This window comes from Macaca thibetana, chromosome 7 (genome assembly GCF_024542745.1).
Source record: "Macaca thibetana thibetana isolate TM-01 chromosome 7, ASM2454274v1, whole genome shotgun sequence".
Taxonomy (NCBI): Eukaryota; Metazoa; Chordata; class Mammalia; order Primates; family Cercopithecidae; genus Macaca; species Macaca thibetana.
This window is the reverse complement of record NC_065584.1, coordinates 91,087,605-91,102,222: the sequence shown is the minus strand read 5'-3', so window position 1 is coordinate 91,102,222 and position 14,618 is coordinate 91,087,605.

The window sequence follows — 14,618 nt, the reverse complement described above, 5'->3', positions numbered from 1 at the left end:
AAAGCATTTGGATGCCATATTTGCTTTTTTCCTCAGTTTCCAACACTGTTTTGGTACCATTCTTTAGAATAAAAATGTACAGGAAGGAATTATCTACCAAACGTCCTCCTACAACTTGCTCGTGCCTGGCACTGACCTGCACCATTAGATTTATTGACTGAAGAATTACACCCTCTTTGATGGTATGCAGTTTAATTCAATAGATAAAAGCTACGTCTAGATTTTAAATAAATGATAGGGATTTAAAATTGTATATAAAAAAACAGTCGTTGTATCTTTCTTTCTTTGGGTATGTATCCTTTCTTTAATTGAGCAGGCAAAGAATTTTAAGAGAAAAATATAAAATCCAGCTATAATATTATTAATCTGATCTTGCTATTTGAAAGAATCTAGGTCAGTTATGTTTTGAGCTATTACTGTTGAGTCCTGTGCATTGATTATTTAATATTTTTTTCTTTTCTTTTCTTTTCTTTTTTTTTTAGATTGAGTCTCTCTCTGTCTCCCAGGCTAGAGTGCAGAGGTGTAATCTTGGCTCACTGCAACCTCCTCCTCCCAGGTTCAAGTGATTCTCCTGCCTCACCCTCCCGAGTAGCCGAGAATACAGGTGCATGCCACCACACCCAGCTAATTTTTGTATTTTTAGTAGAGACAGGGTTTCGTCATGTTGGCCAGGCTGGTCTCGAACGACTGGCCTCGTCCTCCCAAAGTGCTGGAATTACAGGATTGACTACCCTAAAAGGGAAGACCTGGTCTTTTTTTATTTAGTACAGAAGTGTACTTTAATCCCAGTCTCCTTGCAGGAATTCTCTATCCATGTAGTATTTTTTATAGTTTCTAAATCATATTAAAGTAGCCTTATTCTAATTACCAAAGTAATACTGCAGGCTAAAGAAAAGCGTGAAGTGAAAGCTTGAAATTTCATTAATCCCCCTCTCTTTTGATGAATATTTGCCTACCTTTTCATTCTTTCGTATGAATCCTACACATACATATGTGGTCTGACTTAAATGGCATATTTCTCTGCAGTTTTATAACCTGCTTTCTTTACCTATTATGAAAATCTATATCAACAAACAGATGTACATAATCACTACATAGTATTACATGTCTACTGGCCAGATGCAGTGGCCCATACCTAAAATCCCAGCACTTTTGCCAAGGTGGGCAGATCACCTAAGGTCAGGAGTTCAAGACCAGCCTGACCAACATGGCAAAACCTCGTCTCTACTAAAAATACAAAAATCAGCCGGGCGTGGTGGCAGGTGTCTGTAATTCCAGCTACTGAAGAAGCTGCGGCAGGAGAATTGCTTGAACCCGGGAGGTGGAGGTTGCAGTAAGCCAAGATCGTGCCATTGCACTCCAACCTGGGCGACAGAGTGAGACTTTATCTCAAAAAAAAAACAAAAACAAAAACAAAAAAGTATTATATGTCTACCAATATCATTTAATATAATATATATTTGTATGTATATTTAATATATTTTTAAACCTAAGTCTTTTGCTTTCTCTTGTATTTGAAAATATCGATTTCTTCCAGTTTCCTCCTCTATGACTTTATTTGAGCAGGCAGATGGAAGATTTAATTCTTTTACAAGCAAGTACTAAATTGCTACTACTTTTATAAACACACATGATCAGTTCAGCTCTTTTCAACCAGAGCAATCTTGGAAAACATTATCTTTTTTTTTTTTTTTTTTGAGTCTTACTTTGTTGCCCAGGCTGCATTGCAGTGGCATGATGTCAGCTCACTGCAACCTCTGCCTCTGGGTTCAAGTGATTCTCCTGCCTCAGCCTCCTGAGTAGCTTGGATTACAGGTGCACACCACCACACCCAGCTAATTTTTTTGTATTTTTTTAGTAGAGATGGGGTTTCACCATGTTGGCCAGGCTGGTCTCGAACTCCTGATCTCAGGTGATCTACCCGCCTCAGCCTCCCAATTTGCTGGGATTACAGGTGTGAGCCACCATACCCGGCCCAGAAAATGTTATCTCTTTATTTAATGTAAGATTCATTTATGATGAGGCTTGTAATAGGATTTCATTCCAAATGTATTTTTATTTGTGTGACTGTCTGGTGTGCCATGGCCACACAATTTTCATTAGGTTTCCCAGAACCATCTCTGTTTGACATATTATGTAAAAGCAGCAACAACAAAACAAGCTGGAGTTTCATCAATTAAGCTTTTGCTTAATATTAAATTCACAACATTGATTTACATCAGATTCATGGCCAAAATATTAATAGTTAGCATGTTGTTCAGGGGTCACTACAAAAATAAGCTATGGGGTCCAGCTTTAGTTAAAATGAACAGCTCACAGAAAGAGCTGTGTGAACACCGAGAAAATGGCATCAGGAAGATGAGGGTGGCAGCAGGGGTCCTTGTGTCAGCTGCAGAAGAGCAAGCCGCACCCTTTGGGGAGTTTTTGTGGCTGAGAAACTCTGCAGACTTAGGAAGTGTGAAGAGTAAAGAGACTGGAAAAAAAAGAGAAGAAGAGGGTCGTGGGGATGGGGGGAGATGATGAAATACCACCGCTTTAGTAACAAGGCATTACTTACAAATTTCCATGATTTTACCAGTGCCTATGTTTGCTCTGAAAGAAAATCCAAATTTAAGGAAAGAAATGTTATGGTGTTTCACACCTGTAATCCCAGCACTTTGGGAGGCCGAGGCAGTTGAATCACTTGAGGTCAGGAGTTCGAGACCAGCCTGAACAATATGGTGAAACCCCGTCTCTACTAAAAATACAAAAATTAGTCGGATGTGGTGGTGCATGCCTGTAATCCCAACTACTTAGGAGGCTGAGGCAGGAGAATCACTTGAACCCAGGAGGTGGAGGTTGCAGTGAGCTGAGATTGTGTCATTGCACTCCAGCCTAGGCAACAAGAGCAAAGCTCCATCTAAAAAAAAAAAAAGAAGAAAAAAGAAATGTTATGAATTGGTAACATCAGTCACATTCCTACAACTTGCTGGTGCCTGGCACTGACCTGCAGCAGCCTCTGAGATTACTAATAGGCTGAGTGTAGGAGTAGCCTGGACCGTGTCTCCATGGGTGTGGGGGATGGCTCTTCTGAAGAAAGACTTAGACTCAGTATTTAGAAAACCTGAAATGAAAGTGAGCCCACCTCTGTTTACCCTGTAGGAAGCTAAGCTAAGTGAGTAGCTGAAGATGAAGGGAAGCCCGGAGATTTTGCAGGTCACCAAAAAAACCCTAATCGAAGGAGGTACTACACAAATTTAGAAGAAATGGTGCATGATTGTTTACAAAAGTTCCTGGATTTGCAGTGTTTGGCAGAGGAAGAGACATGGAGAAATACTGAAACTCATGCTAAAGGTGAACATGAAAAAGTGAGATTAAAGAGCAGAATCATCTGATAGCACAAGTATCAAAAGAAAGCAAGCAATAACTTGATTTTTGCCTGTGCCTGTGGCCACCTCAAGGAGTTGTCTTCGCACGCCACTTTCCTTTGGGACAGTCTTGCCCAGTCCCATATCTTTGCGTGATCTCACTGATGTATCTGAATTGGCAAACCTATCTCAGAGGATGTGGAAAATTCCTCAAATAGAATTCATCATGCTTCACCCCAACTCACCCTCAGGTTTCTCCAAGAAGCCCTCTCAGCCCCTTTGCCAAACCTGTAGCAAGCAAATGTAGATGATTCCTACTCGAGATCACTTCCTCTACTTCTATTAGGTGGTTCCCATTGTTTAATTTAATTTAATTATTTTATTTATTTAGAGATGGAGTCTAGCTCTGTTGCCCAGGCTGGCGTGCAGTGGCTCAATCTCGGCTCACTGCAACCTTCACCTCCTGGGTTCAAGCGATTCTCCTGCCTCAGCCTCCCGAGTAGCTGGGATTAGAGGCACCCACCACCACGCCCGGCTAATTTTTTGTGTTTTTTTAGTAGACACGGCATTTTACCATGTTGACCAGGCTGGTCTCAAACTCGCGACCTCAGATGATCTGCCTGCCTCAGCCTCCCAAAGTACTGGGATTACAGGCATGAGCCACCGTGCCTGGCCAGTTCCCATTATTTTTATATCAATATTTTAGTCATCTTCATCAGGAGTCATGGTGGAAACTACATTTTCCACATTACCAATATCAAAACAATCTTTATTCTACTTATATAGAAAGACCCAGGGAAATCTGAGAGTTTCATTTGGACCACTTTCATGTCATGTTTTTCACTAGCGCCTTAAATGTCCATTCTAGCTAGAGCATTCATTTGAAAATATGCCATCTGGGACCTCACTTTGGTCACCCGAGTTTCTGAGAAGATGCACACTTCAAAGCATGAGTTAAATGGCTGCTTTCTATTTTAACCTGCAGCTTCCTCATAACAAAACTTTTTAATGGTACCGTATTAGTCCATTGTCATGCTGCTGATCAAGACATACCTGAGACTGGGCAATTTACAAAAGAAAGAGGTTTATTGGACTTACAGTTCCATGTGGCTGGGGAGGCCTCACAATCACCGCGGAAGGCGAAAGGTGTGTCTCACATGGCGGCAGACAAGAGAAGAGAGCTTGTGCCTGGAAACTCCCCCTTATATCATCAGATCTCCTGAGATGTAGTCATTATCACAAGAATAGCATGGGAAAGACCTGCCCCCATGATTCAATCACCTCCCACTGGGTTCCTTGCACGACATGTGGGAATTGTGGGAGTTACAATTCAAGATGAGATTTGGGTGGGGACACCACCAAACCATATCAGGTACTTTTACTATCCAAAGTGATACACAAAGCAGTCCCCACTAAGTGATATCCTGGTTCCTCTGAATAAAAGAAAAAAAAATCCAAACAAGACTGAAAGCTAGGAAGCGAGCCCACCCAGACCAGCAAAACCAGAAGGAGCTGAAAAATCACTCCAGGCCTATCACGTTTGTATAGTGCTTTTAAAAGTTCTTCCAATCCCAGCTCACTTTGTACTTAGGAAAAAAGAATTCAAGGTATAAATTGAATAAATAGATATGATAGTGATGACGTATGTAAAAGCAACCGCTCATACTTTTAGACTTGTGAAGTCAATTCTTTAGCTATGTTTTGGCCTATATAGAGGTTTAAGAATATTCAGACATGTATCTGTTACATGAAATAATCATTTCACTTCTAAAAATACTCTTCTGCTACTAATTCAATTTAAACAATGCAGCAGGAAAGCTTAATTAAGCTTTCTAGGTTGTTAAAACTGCTTCCAGAAAAATATACTATTCTTAGAGTCCCACAGTCAGATTGCAAGAAACGACTAATATATTATCAGTCAAGAAATGTTGGTCCCTTCCTTGTGCTTAGCACAGAGCCCAAGCTAAGAGATTTTTAACTCAGTAAACCCCGAGAGTGGGCAGCTGGAGGGGACTTTGTTCTGCTGGTAATGTCAGCCTTGGGAGAGGGGAATTGACAAGAGGCCAAATTCCTCCAGGAAATTTGGGACTAGTTGAAACCATCCTACCCCTCCTTGCTTTGATGATGGTGATTGATAAGTTTTAATCTTTCAGCACCTGGTGTTAACAAGGCAGTCTTCACAGCACCAAAACAACAACAAAGAAAAACCTAAAACATCATTTACAGATTGGCAGCCTGATCCAGAGCCTGCAGAGGGAGGAGAAAGTAGCAAGGGAGGGGAGTGAGAAGCTTGACTCCCTTTTCCAGACACCGTAAGGAAAAAATCCAACCTGCTGAAAAGCCACAGGAAACATGAAGACTGTGTGGTGTTTGCTGGCTGGGTGGAAAGAGGCCTGCAGGAAGGGCCGGCCTACCTATGAGTGGATTTGAAGGGGAAGATTGTTCTAGGCAGAGGAAGGGCGGGGCTGTGAGGCAGGGTCCCGTGGGATGGGATGGGGTGAGTGTGGGCCGGTGTGAGTGTGGACAGATGTGAGCCTGGATGGGGGGACGTGGGTGTGTGTGAGCGTGGATCGGGGACATGAACAGGGTGTGAACATGGACAGGTGTGAGCGTTGATGGTGGGTGAGTGTGGATGGGGGTTAGCATGGATGGGGCGGGCGTGGATGGGGGTGAGCATGGATGGGGGTGGACGTGGACAGGGGTGAGTGTGGATGGGGGATGGTGAGCGTGGATGGGAATGGGCGTGGATGGGGGTGAGCATGGATGTGGGTGAGCGTCAACGGGGGTGAGTGTGGGTGGGGGGTGGTGGGCGTGGATAGGGATGGGCATGGATGGGGGTGAGCATGGATGGGGCAGGCATGGACGGGGGTGAGTGTGGATGGGGATGGGCGTGGATGGGGGCGGGCATGGACAGGGTGGTGGGTGTAGACCAGGCCGCAGATGAGGCCTGGCTTGAGGAGCGCTGCTGAAGTGATTGTGTTTTCTTCCCCAGAGACGACAGCTGCAAAGCTGTTGCATCGTTTCAGGGAGACTGACATTTTGTCACACTTAGTGCAATGCTGTGGAGAAGGGACTGGGGGAGGCAGGGGGCAGGGAGTGGGCACAGAGGTCCGGGGTGGTGGCTTGGACTAAACCAGAGTGCAGATGGGGTAAGGGACTAAGGGCAGAGGCGAGGAGGCGGTGAAAGGTGGTGAGAGGAGGGACGGCGTGGAGGGTAGATGCGAGGGTGAGGAGGGTGGACTAAAGGAATGGACCTGGAGTTTCCAGCAGGATCGCCCGCTGCCTCCTCCACCTCCACCTCGTGGCCCACCGCCCTTTTGGCTTCCATGTCTCCCTGTTCTCCTCACCAAGAAAGTGGGCTCCCTTCCCACTCCCACTTGCCCCCACCCTGCCTTCCCCACCCCCTGACACCACCCCTGCCCCTGCTGGGAGCACTGCCAGCAGCTTCTCCCCCACTCTCCTCCCGTGGGCTCTGAGCCAGGCTCCTGGCCTCCTTGTGCCTCTTTGGCTAGGTCACCTCCTCCTGCTCCCACCCCAAGCCATTGGATCAGGGGTCCACCTGGTCCACCCACTGCCTGTGGCTCCCGCCATGACCTTGAAGGAGGGGCTGTCTCAACCCCACATCCAGTCCTTACCAGCCCTGAGGCCTGGCCGGCATCCTCAGCCTCACCGAAGCTCAGTCACTTAAAATAAGATTGCAGTGATGTTTTACAACTCTGTGATTGCACCAATAGTCACTGAATTCTACACTAACATGTGCATTTTATGGTACATAAATTATACAAAACAAAAGGAAAAGACCACCAGCTCTCCTTTCTTCCTGGCCCTAACCTCCACACCCATGCCTTTGTCGCCAGGCAGCCACCACCTGCCCCCCAACATGACTCACACTGACTCGTCCCTCTGACTAACTTCCCAGTCCAGAAAGTTTCCATAGCTGGCCAACCCTCGCCCACCTGTATTTCTCAAACTGCCCACCTCAGCCTCTACCATCCATTGGCAAACCCCCGAGGGCTCTGGGTCAGTGGTTCACAGCACAGGCACTGCCACCCACAGAGCATTCGGACCTTTGTGGGGGGCGCTTTCGGTTGTCACTTGACTCCAGGGCACTGCCAACAGAGGTGGGTAGGAGAGGATGCAGGACGGCGTCTTACAACAAATTGTGGTGTCCTGCAGGCCTTTAGAACACCCCATTCACTTTCTCTTCTGTCCAGATCAGTCTGGTCTGCTGTGATCCCTCCTGCTACTCCATTTTTTGTATTAACCTGTTACTCTGCTCTTCGTTTTCATGAATCTCTTATACAGAATGGCTTCTGACCCTCTTATTTTCTTAAATTCCAAATTGGCCCTCCTATCTAGCTGTCAGCAACCGATTCCTTCGCTGTCTATGAGGAAGGAGCAGGGCACGCTACAAACACCAGGATCACAGTGTGGCTCGGACCATGCGCTAGTGGGGACCTGGACCCCCACCTTCCAGCCAGAGGGACTGCCTCTGAGCTCAGCCTCATCTGGGACAAGTGGTTTCTTTGCAGCTTTCCTGGGCTAGGGTCTCCAGTTGCCCGACAACTGGCATTCCCAGACAACTCCCAGAAACAGCTGGCACCACCAGCCAGATTTCCTGGCACCTTGCAGCGTGGGTATTCCCACTGTGACGGGGTCACTTTCTCATGTGGGCCCTACAAAAAGGGAGAGTGACAGAGGTGGGGAGTCTCCCGTGGGACATCTGTTGGCCAGCTCCCCACCGCCACTGCTGCGCTCTCTGTGGGATGTAGGAAGATGAGGGGCCCACCTCCTGTCTCTTGCTGAACCTGGCTTTGTAAGGGTCCACATCCTCTGGTAAGGCGTATTCCCTACCGGGGCCAGCGGCGGCATGGAGTCCAGTCTGAGCCTGTGAACATGCTGCCCTTTGCTTATTCTTGGCCCCTGGGGTCAGATGCCTTTGGACCTGCTCACTTCCGCCGGTCAGCAGCAAGCTCTCCCTCTCTCACTCTTAGAAAATGTTTTATTTGTAGTTCTCTAACGATGTAGGTCACTTCCTTCCTTACATATAACTGTCCCCTTTCTCCCACTGCAGTACTTTCCATGCAATCTATGATAAGTGCATGCAGGAGGGAAGTTCAGGTCTCATCATTCTAGAAATATTTAACATGTACCGAAGGTCTTGTACTAGATACCACTTTAGGGCCCCGCAGAGATACTGTTAGAGAAAAATTATTTGGTGGTTGTCGTTAAACTGTGGGAAAGAAGACTATTCAGGACCATCAGGATAGCTATAGGGACTGCTGCGATGGACTTATACAGTGGGGAGGGGAGATTGGGACAGCTCTGAATACGGTATGGGCAAGGCGGAACTGACAGCCAAGGAGCAGGGTAGGGGCAGTGGATGGAAAATTCCTAAGAGGAAACATCAGGAGAAAGGGGGATACGGGGGATCCGGAGCAAATGCACCTCACAGGATTCTTGCAGAAGACAGGCCAGAGTGAGCAGACCCCACACGGGGGATGGTGGAGAGAGAGGAACCGGATCAGATATCGAGGGTGACCAGGTACAAATGGTAGGGGGTTCTTGCTCAACTGACTCAGCAGGGTTCTAAGTTAAAACTGGATTTTACAAGGAAATGCAAAGATGAGCCTAGGAGAAGGCCCAGGAATCTGACTAAAGTTTGGCCAAGCAAAGAATCTCTGTCAATTCCTACAGAGGGAATACAGTCCCTTCCTTTGAGAAGTTTATAATGTATTCATCTGTAGTCATTAGAGCACAAAGACATTAGTAGGAAAGGAGATTGGAGGGTGGGAAGAGGCAACACTTATAATCCAATAAGGATAAATGCCACCCTGTCCAAACCCACTATTGGGTCCAGTCAGGGATTTTGTGGTGTGGTGACTGGAGTCAGCAGCGGGTCCAGCCATTCTCCCTGAAACTTTCCCCTTGCAGGCTTGATGGGGTGCCACTCAAGACTTCCCTCAAGACTTCCCTCTGCTGCAGGATGGAAGAAAGCTCACCTGCGGAGGAAGAGGAAGGCTCCATGAGAGTCTCTGAGGTCCCCGATTTCTACTTTCTCAGACAGGAGTGCTGCATCTGGATGGCATGGCAGAGGGAAGCCCCAACTGCCACTGCTCCAGGGACCCTTATAGTTCCATGATGATGGAGAGAAGAAAGAGGCTCTTCCAGGAAACAGCCTTGGGGACAAGGAGACCACACTCCTGGGTGATTCGAAGATCAGACAAGGCTCCTGTAAAATGAACGAATGAAGTGAATGAATGAGACAGTAAGTCAAGTGAAATGAAAGGTGCGGGTGTGGGCTTTGGGCTCTCCACCCTCTTACCATTCCACAGTGTCCCTTCCTTACAGGGAAGGGTGATAGTGTCCCCAGGGCCTTACTGTTTGGTAAATTTCACCATTTCCAGCCAAGGCACCCTGGGTAAGCTGTGGTTAAGTAACTGAACATGGCGCGGTCAAGGCACACAGGGCACCTGTGTTCACAACTGAGAAATGAGAAAGCAGAGATATGACTTTGTTAGGATAAGGACCACACACCTCCCGAACTAGGCGACTCTTGCAGGTGTGAAATGGTGACAGCAACCTGTCTTCTTGCTCATAAAAATAATTCTCCAGCCGGACATGGTGGCTCACGCCTATAATCCCAAAACTTTGGGAGGTCAAGGTGGGCAGATCACCTGAGGTCAGGAGTTCGAGACCAGCCTGACCAACATGGAGAAACCCCATCTCTACTAAAAATACAAAATTAGCTGGGCATGGTGGCACATGCCTGTAGTCCCAGCTACTCACGAGGCTGAGGCAGGGAGAATTGCTTGAACCTGGGAGGCAGAGATTGCCGTGAACTGAGATCGCGCCACTGCACTCCAGCCTGGGTAACAAGAGTGAAACTCAGTCTCAAAATAATAATAATAATAATAACAATTATTATTATTATTATAATTATCACCCTTAAAAATGCTTCAAACAAACAAAAATCTTTCCAGGTTCTGAGGCATTCAGTTGGCCTTTCCAGAGCCAGAAGTTTGTGGCGAGAATTCTCGTCCTTGCTCTACAAGCAGTGGCCAGCCTTCCAGGTGCACCCACATAGCCCCGCCAGGCTTTCTGCGCTCCCCGCCAGCTGCTGCTCTGGAGCTAGGATGTGCCAGGGTTAGCATCTTAAAAATAAAGATTTCTTCCAGCTGAAGATCCAAAATAGACTTGGTGAGAGTTTTTCAGATGAGAAAGAGGAGAAGAGCAGATTCTCTAAAAAACTGGTCCCGATTCTTACCCAAACCCAAGCTAGCAAGCTGGAGATGCCCATGAACTCAAGTCCCCCTTCTCAACCTCTCAGAGTCCACCCGTAGCCTGAAATCAGGCACGTCCCCACCTCGTGCCCAGCACGGTGCTGCACATTGCTCTGAGGAAGCTCTCGGTTCCTCCAGGTGGATAGTCAGGACTAGAGAGACAAAGAAGCTGGCAAACCCAGGTGCAGAAGGACTGGGTGGGCACGGCACGGACCGGGCTTGCTCCTCTCTCCTGTCCCAGCCAGGCATGCTGTCTGGGTGGTCCTGGCCTGGGTCCTTGCCAATCAACAGACATGACTGGAAGTCCATCTGGCACTGATACCCTGCCCAAATTGGCTGCCATTTCCACCTTGCTGTGCTGGGACCTTGGGCACACAAGGGCTGAGGGTGATCAGCTAGAGAGCTGGTGCTTCCAGCCTTCAGACAGGTAGGGCTCAGACGGAGGAGCTGGTGGATTCTACCTAGGGGCTCTGCCAAGACCTTTTGAAGGCTGCTCCCCAAGACCTGCCCTGGGCCTCATGTGCCTGCAAGGTTTCATCTGCCTTGGAAAACTGCATGTATTAAGTAACAGCTACTTTACTGTCCCATTTTTCTTGATAATCAAAGCACATGTATTTTTGCACAAAGCCTCAGGTTAGGCTGGAGGGTCTCTGGGTTGCCGTAAATCCCACCTAACGCAGGTGTACTGGGCCTGCGTCGTGGGCACATGTCTGCCTCCATGGGGTGCTCCCCGGACCCTGCTTCCCGTTTGCAGACCTCTCGAGCCCTGGACTCAGCAGAAGAGCTGGGCTTTGAGGACCTAGCCCTGCAGCCAGAGAACCACAGAAGCTGCTGAGGGAGCGCTGAGACTTCCTGTAGGCTGATGGGGCTGACTCTGGAGGTGACAGTCCCCAAATCCTAGTCACTGGCACCACCACATTCTGCTGCCCCTGAAGTCCAGAGCCACCTTTGCCCTGGAGGGGACACAGCTCCGCAGCTAAATGGCATGTGTTTGCCCGTAGCCCAGCCATGCCCCTCAGCCTCTCTAAGCCTCATTTCCTGATCTTACAAAGGGAGATGATGAAGAGATTCTCCTAGGATTTTTTTGAGGAATAATGAAATGTGCCTGGTATACGCCAAGACCTCAAAAAGAAACCTTCTCCCCATTCCCCACCATCCCCCAAACTCTGCACACTCCCTCCTGCCCACTCCCTCCCTCTCCTGGGCGTGGCTCAGTATTTATCTTCACTCCTTGGAGCTGAGTTGGTGGGAGGGAGAGGGGTGCTGTAGGAAAGCCCTCCTCCTGTCCCCAGAGAGAGAGCATTCCCAAGGGGCTGATTCCAGCCTCCGCTCGCAGCACACTCCTGCCAAGCCTGCGGCCTCCTTTTTTCTCCTTATGGCTCGAGGCCCAGTTTTGGAGACATTTGGCTCTGATGCACTTCTAAGTGCTGAGACAAGTTACTTGGATGCCTTTAAACCCAAAACAAGGTCAGACATCAAACCACATCTCCCTGTGCAGCCAGGCTTCCACTCCCAGCTACCCCAGGGAGGTTGTAGAAAGAATAAAAAATATTAGTGGTGGAGTTAATATTGTGCCCACCCCCACTCCAGGCCCTTCCCCAGCTGCAGCCGCTCTTGCTGATGGTAGTCTGGGGTCTCTCTATTTTCTATATGTTTGCACACGTAAATGTTGCACATCTTATATAGTATGGTTTTGTGGGCATTGCACGGATAATATTGTTCTTCAACTGTGCTTTCACTAACTTGGCATTGCTGAGATAAAGCCCTGTGGATAAGTTTTGTGCATGGTTCTCCTGAGCTCCTGACTGCTGCCTGCCCTCCCCAGATATGGCCAGCATTTGCTGACTCTGAGGCAGTGTCTGGCCAAGGAGTGCCTTTCCTTCCAGATCACAACACGATCACTTTCGTGATAATGTCACTTAAAGATATAAAAACACAAGGTACATTTGCCTGATTTGCAGCTGAGAGCATATTCTGTATGCTGGTTTCGGGCTGCAGAAAAGTTTTTGGTGCCAGCTGACACATAAACAGCACTGTTTCCTGATTTGGGTCATGGTGATGGCCGTGGCACCCTGAAGAGCACCCAGCACCTAATACTGGCAAGGGGTAGAGGGAGCTCCAGAGCCAGGGCTGAGCTGGAGATCGTGTTCTTCCTGTTCCTCCCGTGTCCCCAGCTGCCAGAAGGAAGCTGCTGCCTTCCTGTTTAAATGCATCTTAAATCTGTGCTCATCAAAAGCATCACTCAGGGCCAGGCACGGTGGCTGATGCCTGTAATCCCAGCGCTTTGAGGGGCCGAGGCTAGTGAATCACCCGAGGTCAGGAGTTCAAGACCAGCCTGGCCAACATGGTGAAACCCCAACTCTACTAAAAATACAACAAAATTAGCTGGGCGTGGTGGCAGGCATCTGTAATCCCAGCTACTCAGGAGGCTGAGGCAGGAGAATTGCTTGAACCTAGGAGGTGGAGGTTGCAGTGAGGTGAAATCACACCACTGCACCCCAGCCTGGGCAACAAGAGTGAGACTCCATCTCAAAAAAAAAAAAAGGTATCACTCAAAACATGGGCCTGATGGGCAGCCTGGATTCCGCCCCAGCAGCCACCTGGTGAGTGGGGCCCCACTTAATGGGAGCCCTTCTAGAACAGCTCTATTGTAAATGCTCCCCTCTGCAAGCTGTAGGTTATTACATGGATAATATTGTTCTTCATCTGTGCTTTCACAGTATCGCCCTCCTAGGTTTGCTGTGAGGATCAGATGAGCTAATTATTCATAAGAAACTTAGGACAATGCTAGACAAAGGACCTCAGTGCCTGCCTGGTGCTGTGTGAGAGGCTGCTGTGTCCATCAGGGACACAGGTGGGCTGGATGTCAGCGTCCACTGCCCATAACACATCCCTTTCTTCTCTCGGGGCTGTTTGTCTGAGACATGAGTCAAACCTACCCTCAGATGGCTTCATAAATATAAAATTGACAGGGTGGCCTGGTGCAGTCACTGCTCATGCCTATAATTCCAGCACTTTGGGAGGCAGAGGTGTGTGGATCACTTGAGGCCAGGAGTTCGAGACCAGCCTGGCCAATATGGTGAAACCCCATCTCTATTAGAAAAAAAATACAAAAATTAGCCTGGTGCAGTGGCACAGGGCTGTAATCCTAGCTATTTGAGAGGCTGAGGCAAGAGAATTGCTTGAACCTGGGAGGTGGAGGTTGCAGTGAGCTGAGATCGCACCACTGCACTCCAGGATGGGTGACAGAATGAGACTCTGTCTCAAAAAATAATAATAAATTAATTAATTAAATAAAAATAAAATAAACAGGGCACAAAACTACGAGTTCCCAAGGGTCTCTGAAGACCTGGTCAACCTTGGGGAGGTGGCCCACAACAGAGGGGTTCCATCTCCAGCCGTCACCACTCTGCATCAGGTAAGGTGCCGAGTTCAGGCCAGCCAGGATGCATCCTAAAGGAAGGTCCATGTTAGCACACAGCCACCAGCCAGTCTAGCTGCCCAGCCCTAAGGCAAAGGCCCACTCTGAGCTGCAGTTTGATTTTCTGGTGTTTAACTAATGTCCTCTTCTTTTAGAGCTTGGGTTCCTCTGCTGCTGTCCACCAGCTCCCTCCCCTCTCCCCTAGGCCTGCCCCAAGCATCCCTGGCCCAGGGCTGAGACTGACTGGCCAGGCAGCATCCCACTGTCTTGGGCACTGTGACTGGTGGAGGAATCCAGGCCTGAGCCAATCAGTGCAGGCATTACTCTGGGCCCCAGAGTTGCAGCTCCAGTGGCTTGGAGGTGGGCGTGTGACCTAGTTTGAGACAGCGAGATGTGAATAGTTCCTTGCTCTTAAGAGTGAGCCAAGGAAAGAAACACCTCCTCTGTCTCTGGACATCTGGGCAGGCGGGTTTGAGGCCTGGGACAGCTGCCACCATTTTGCCACCATGAAGGAAGCCAGACTGAGGATGAAGCTAACACAGTTAATTTGGGAAGTCAGAGAATCAC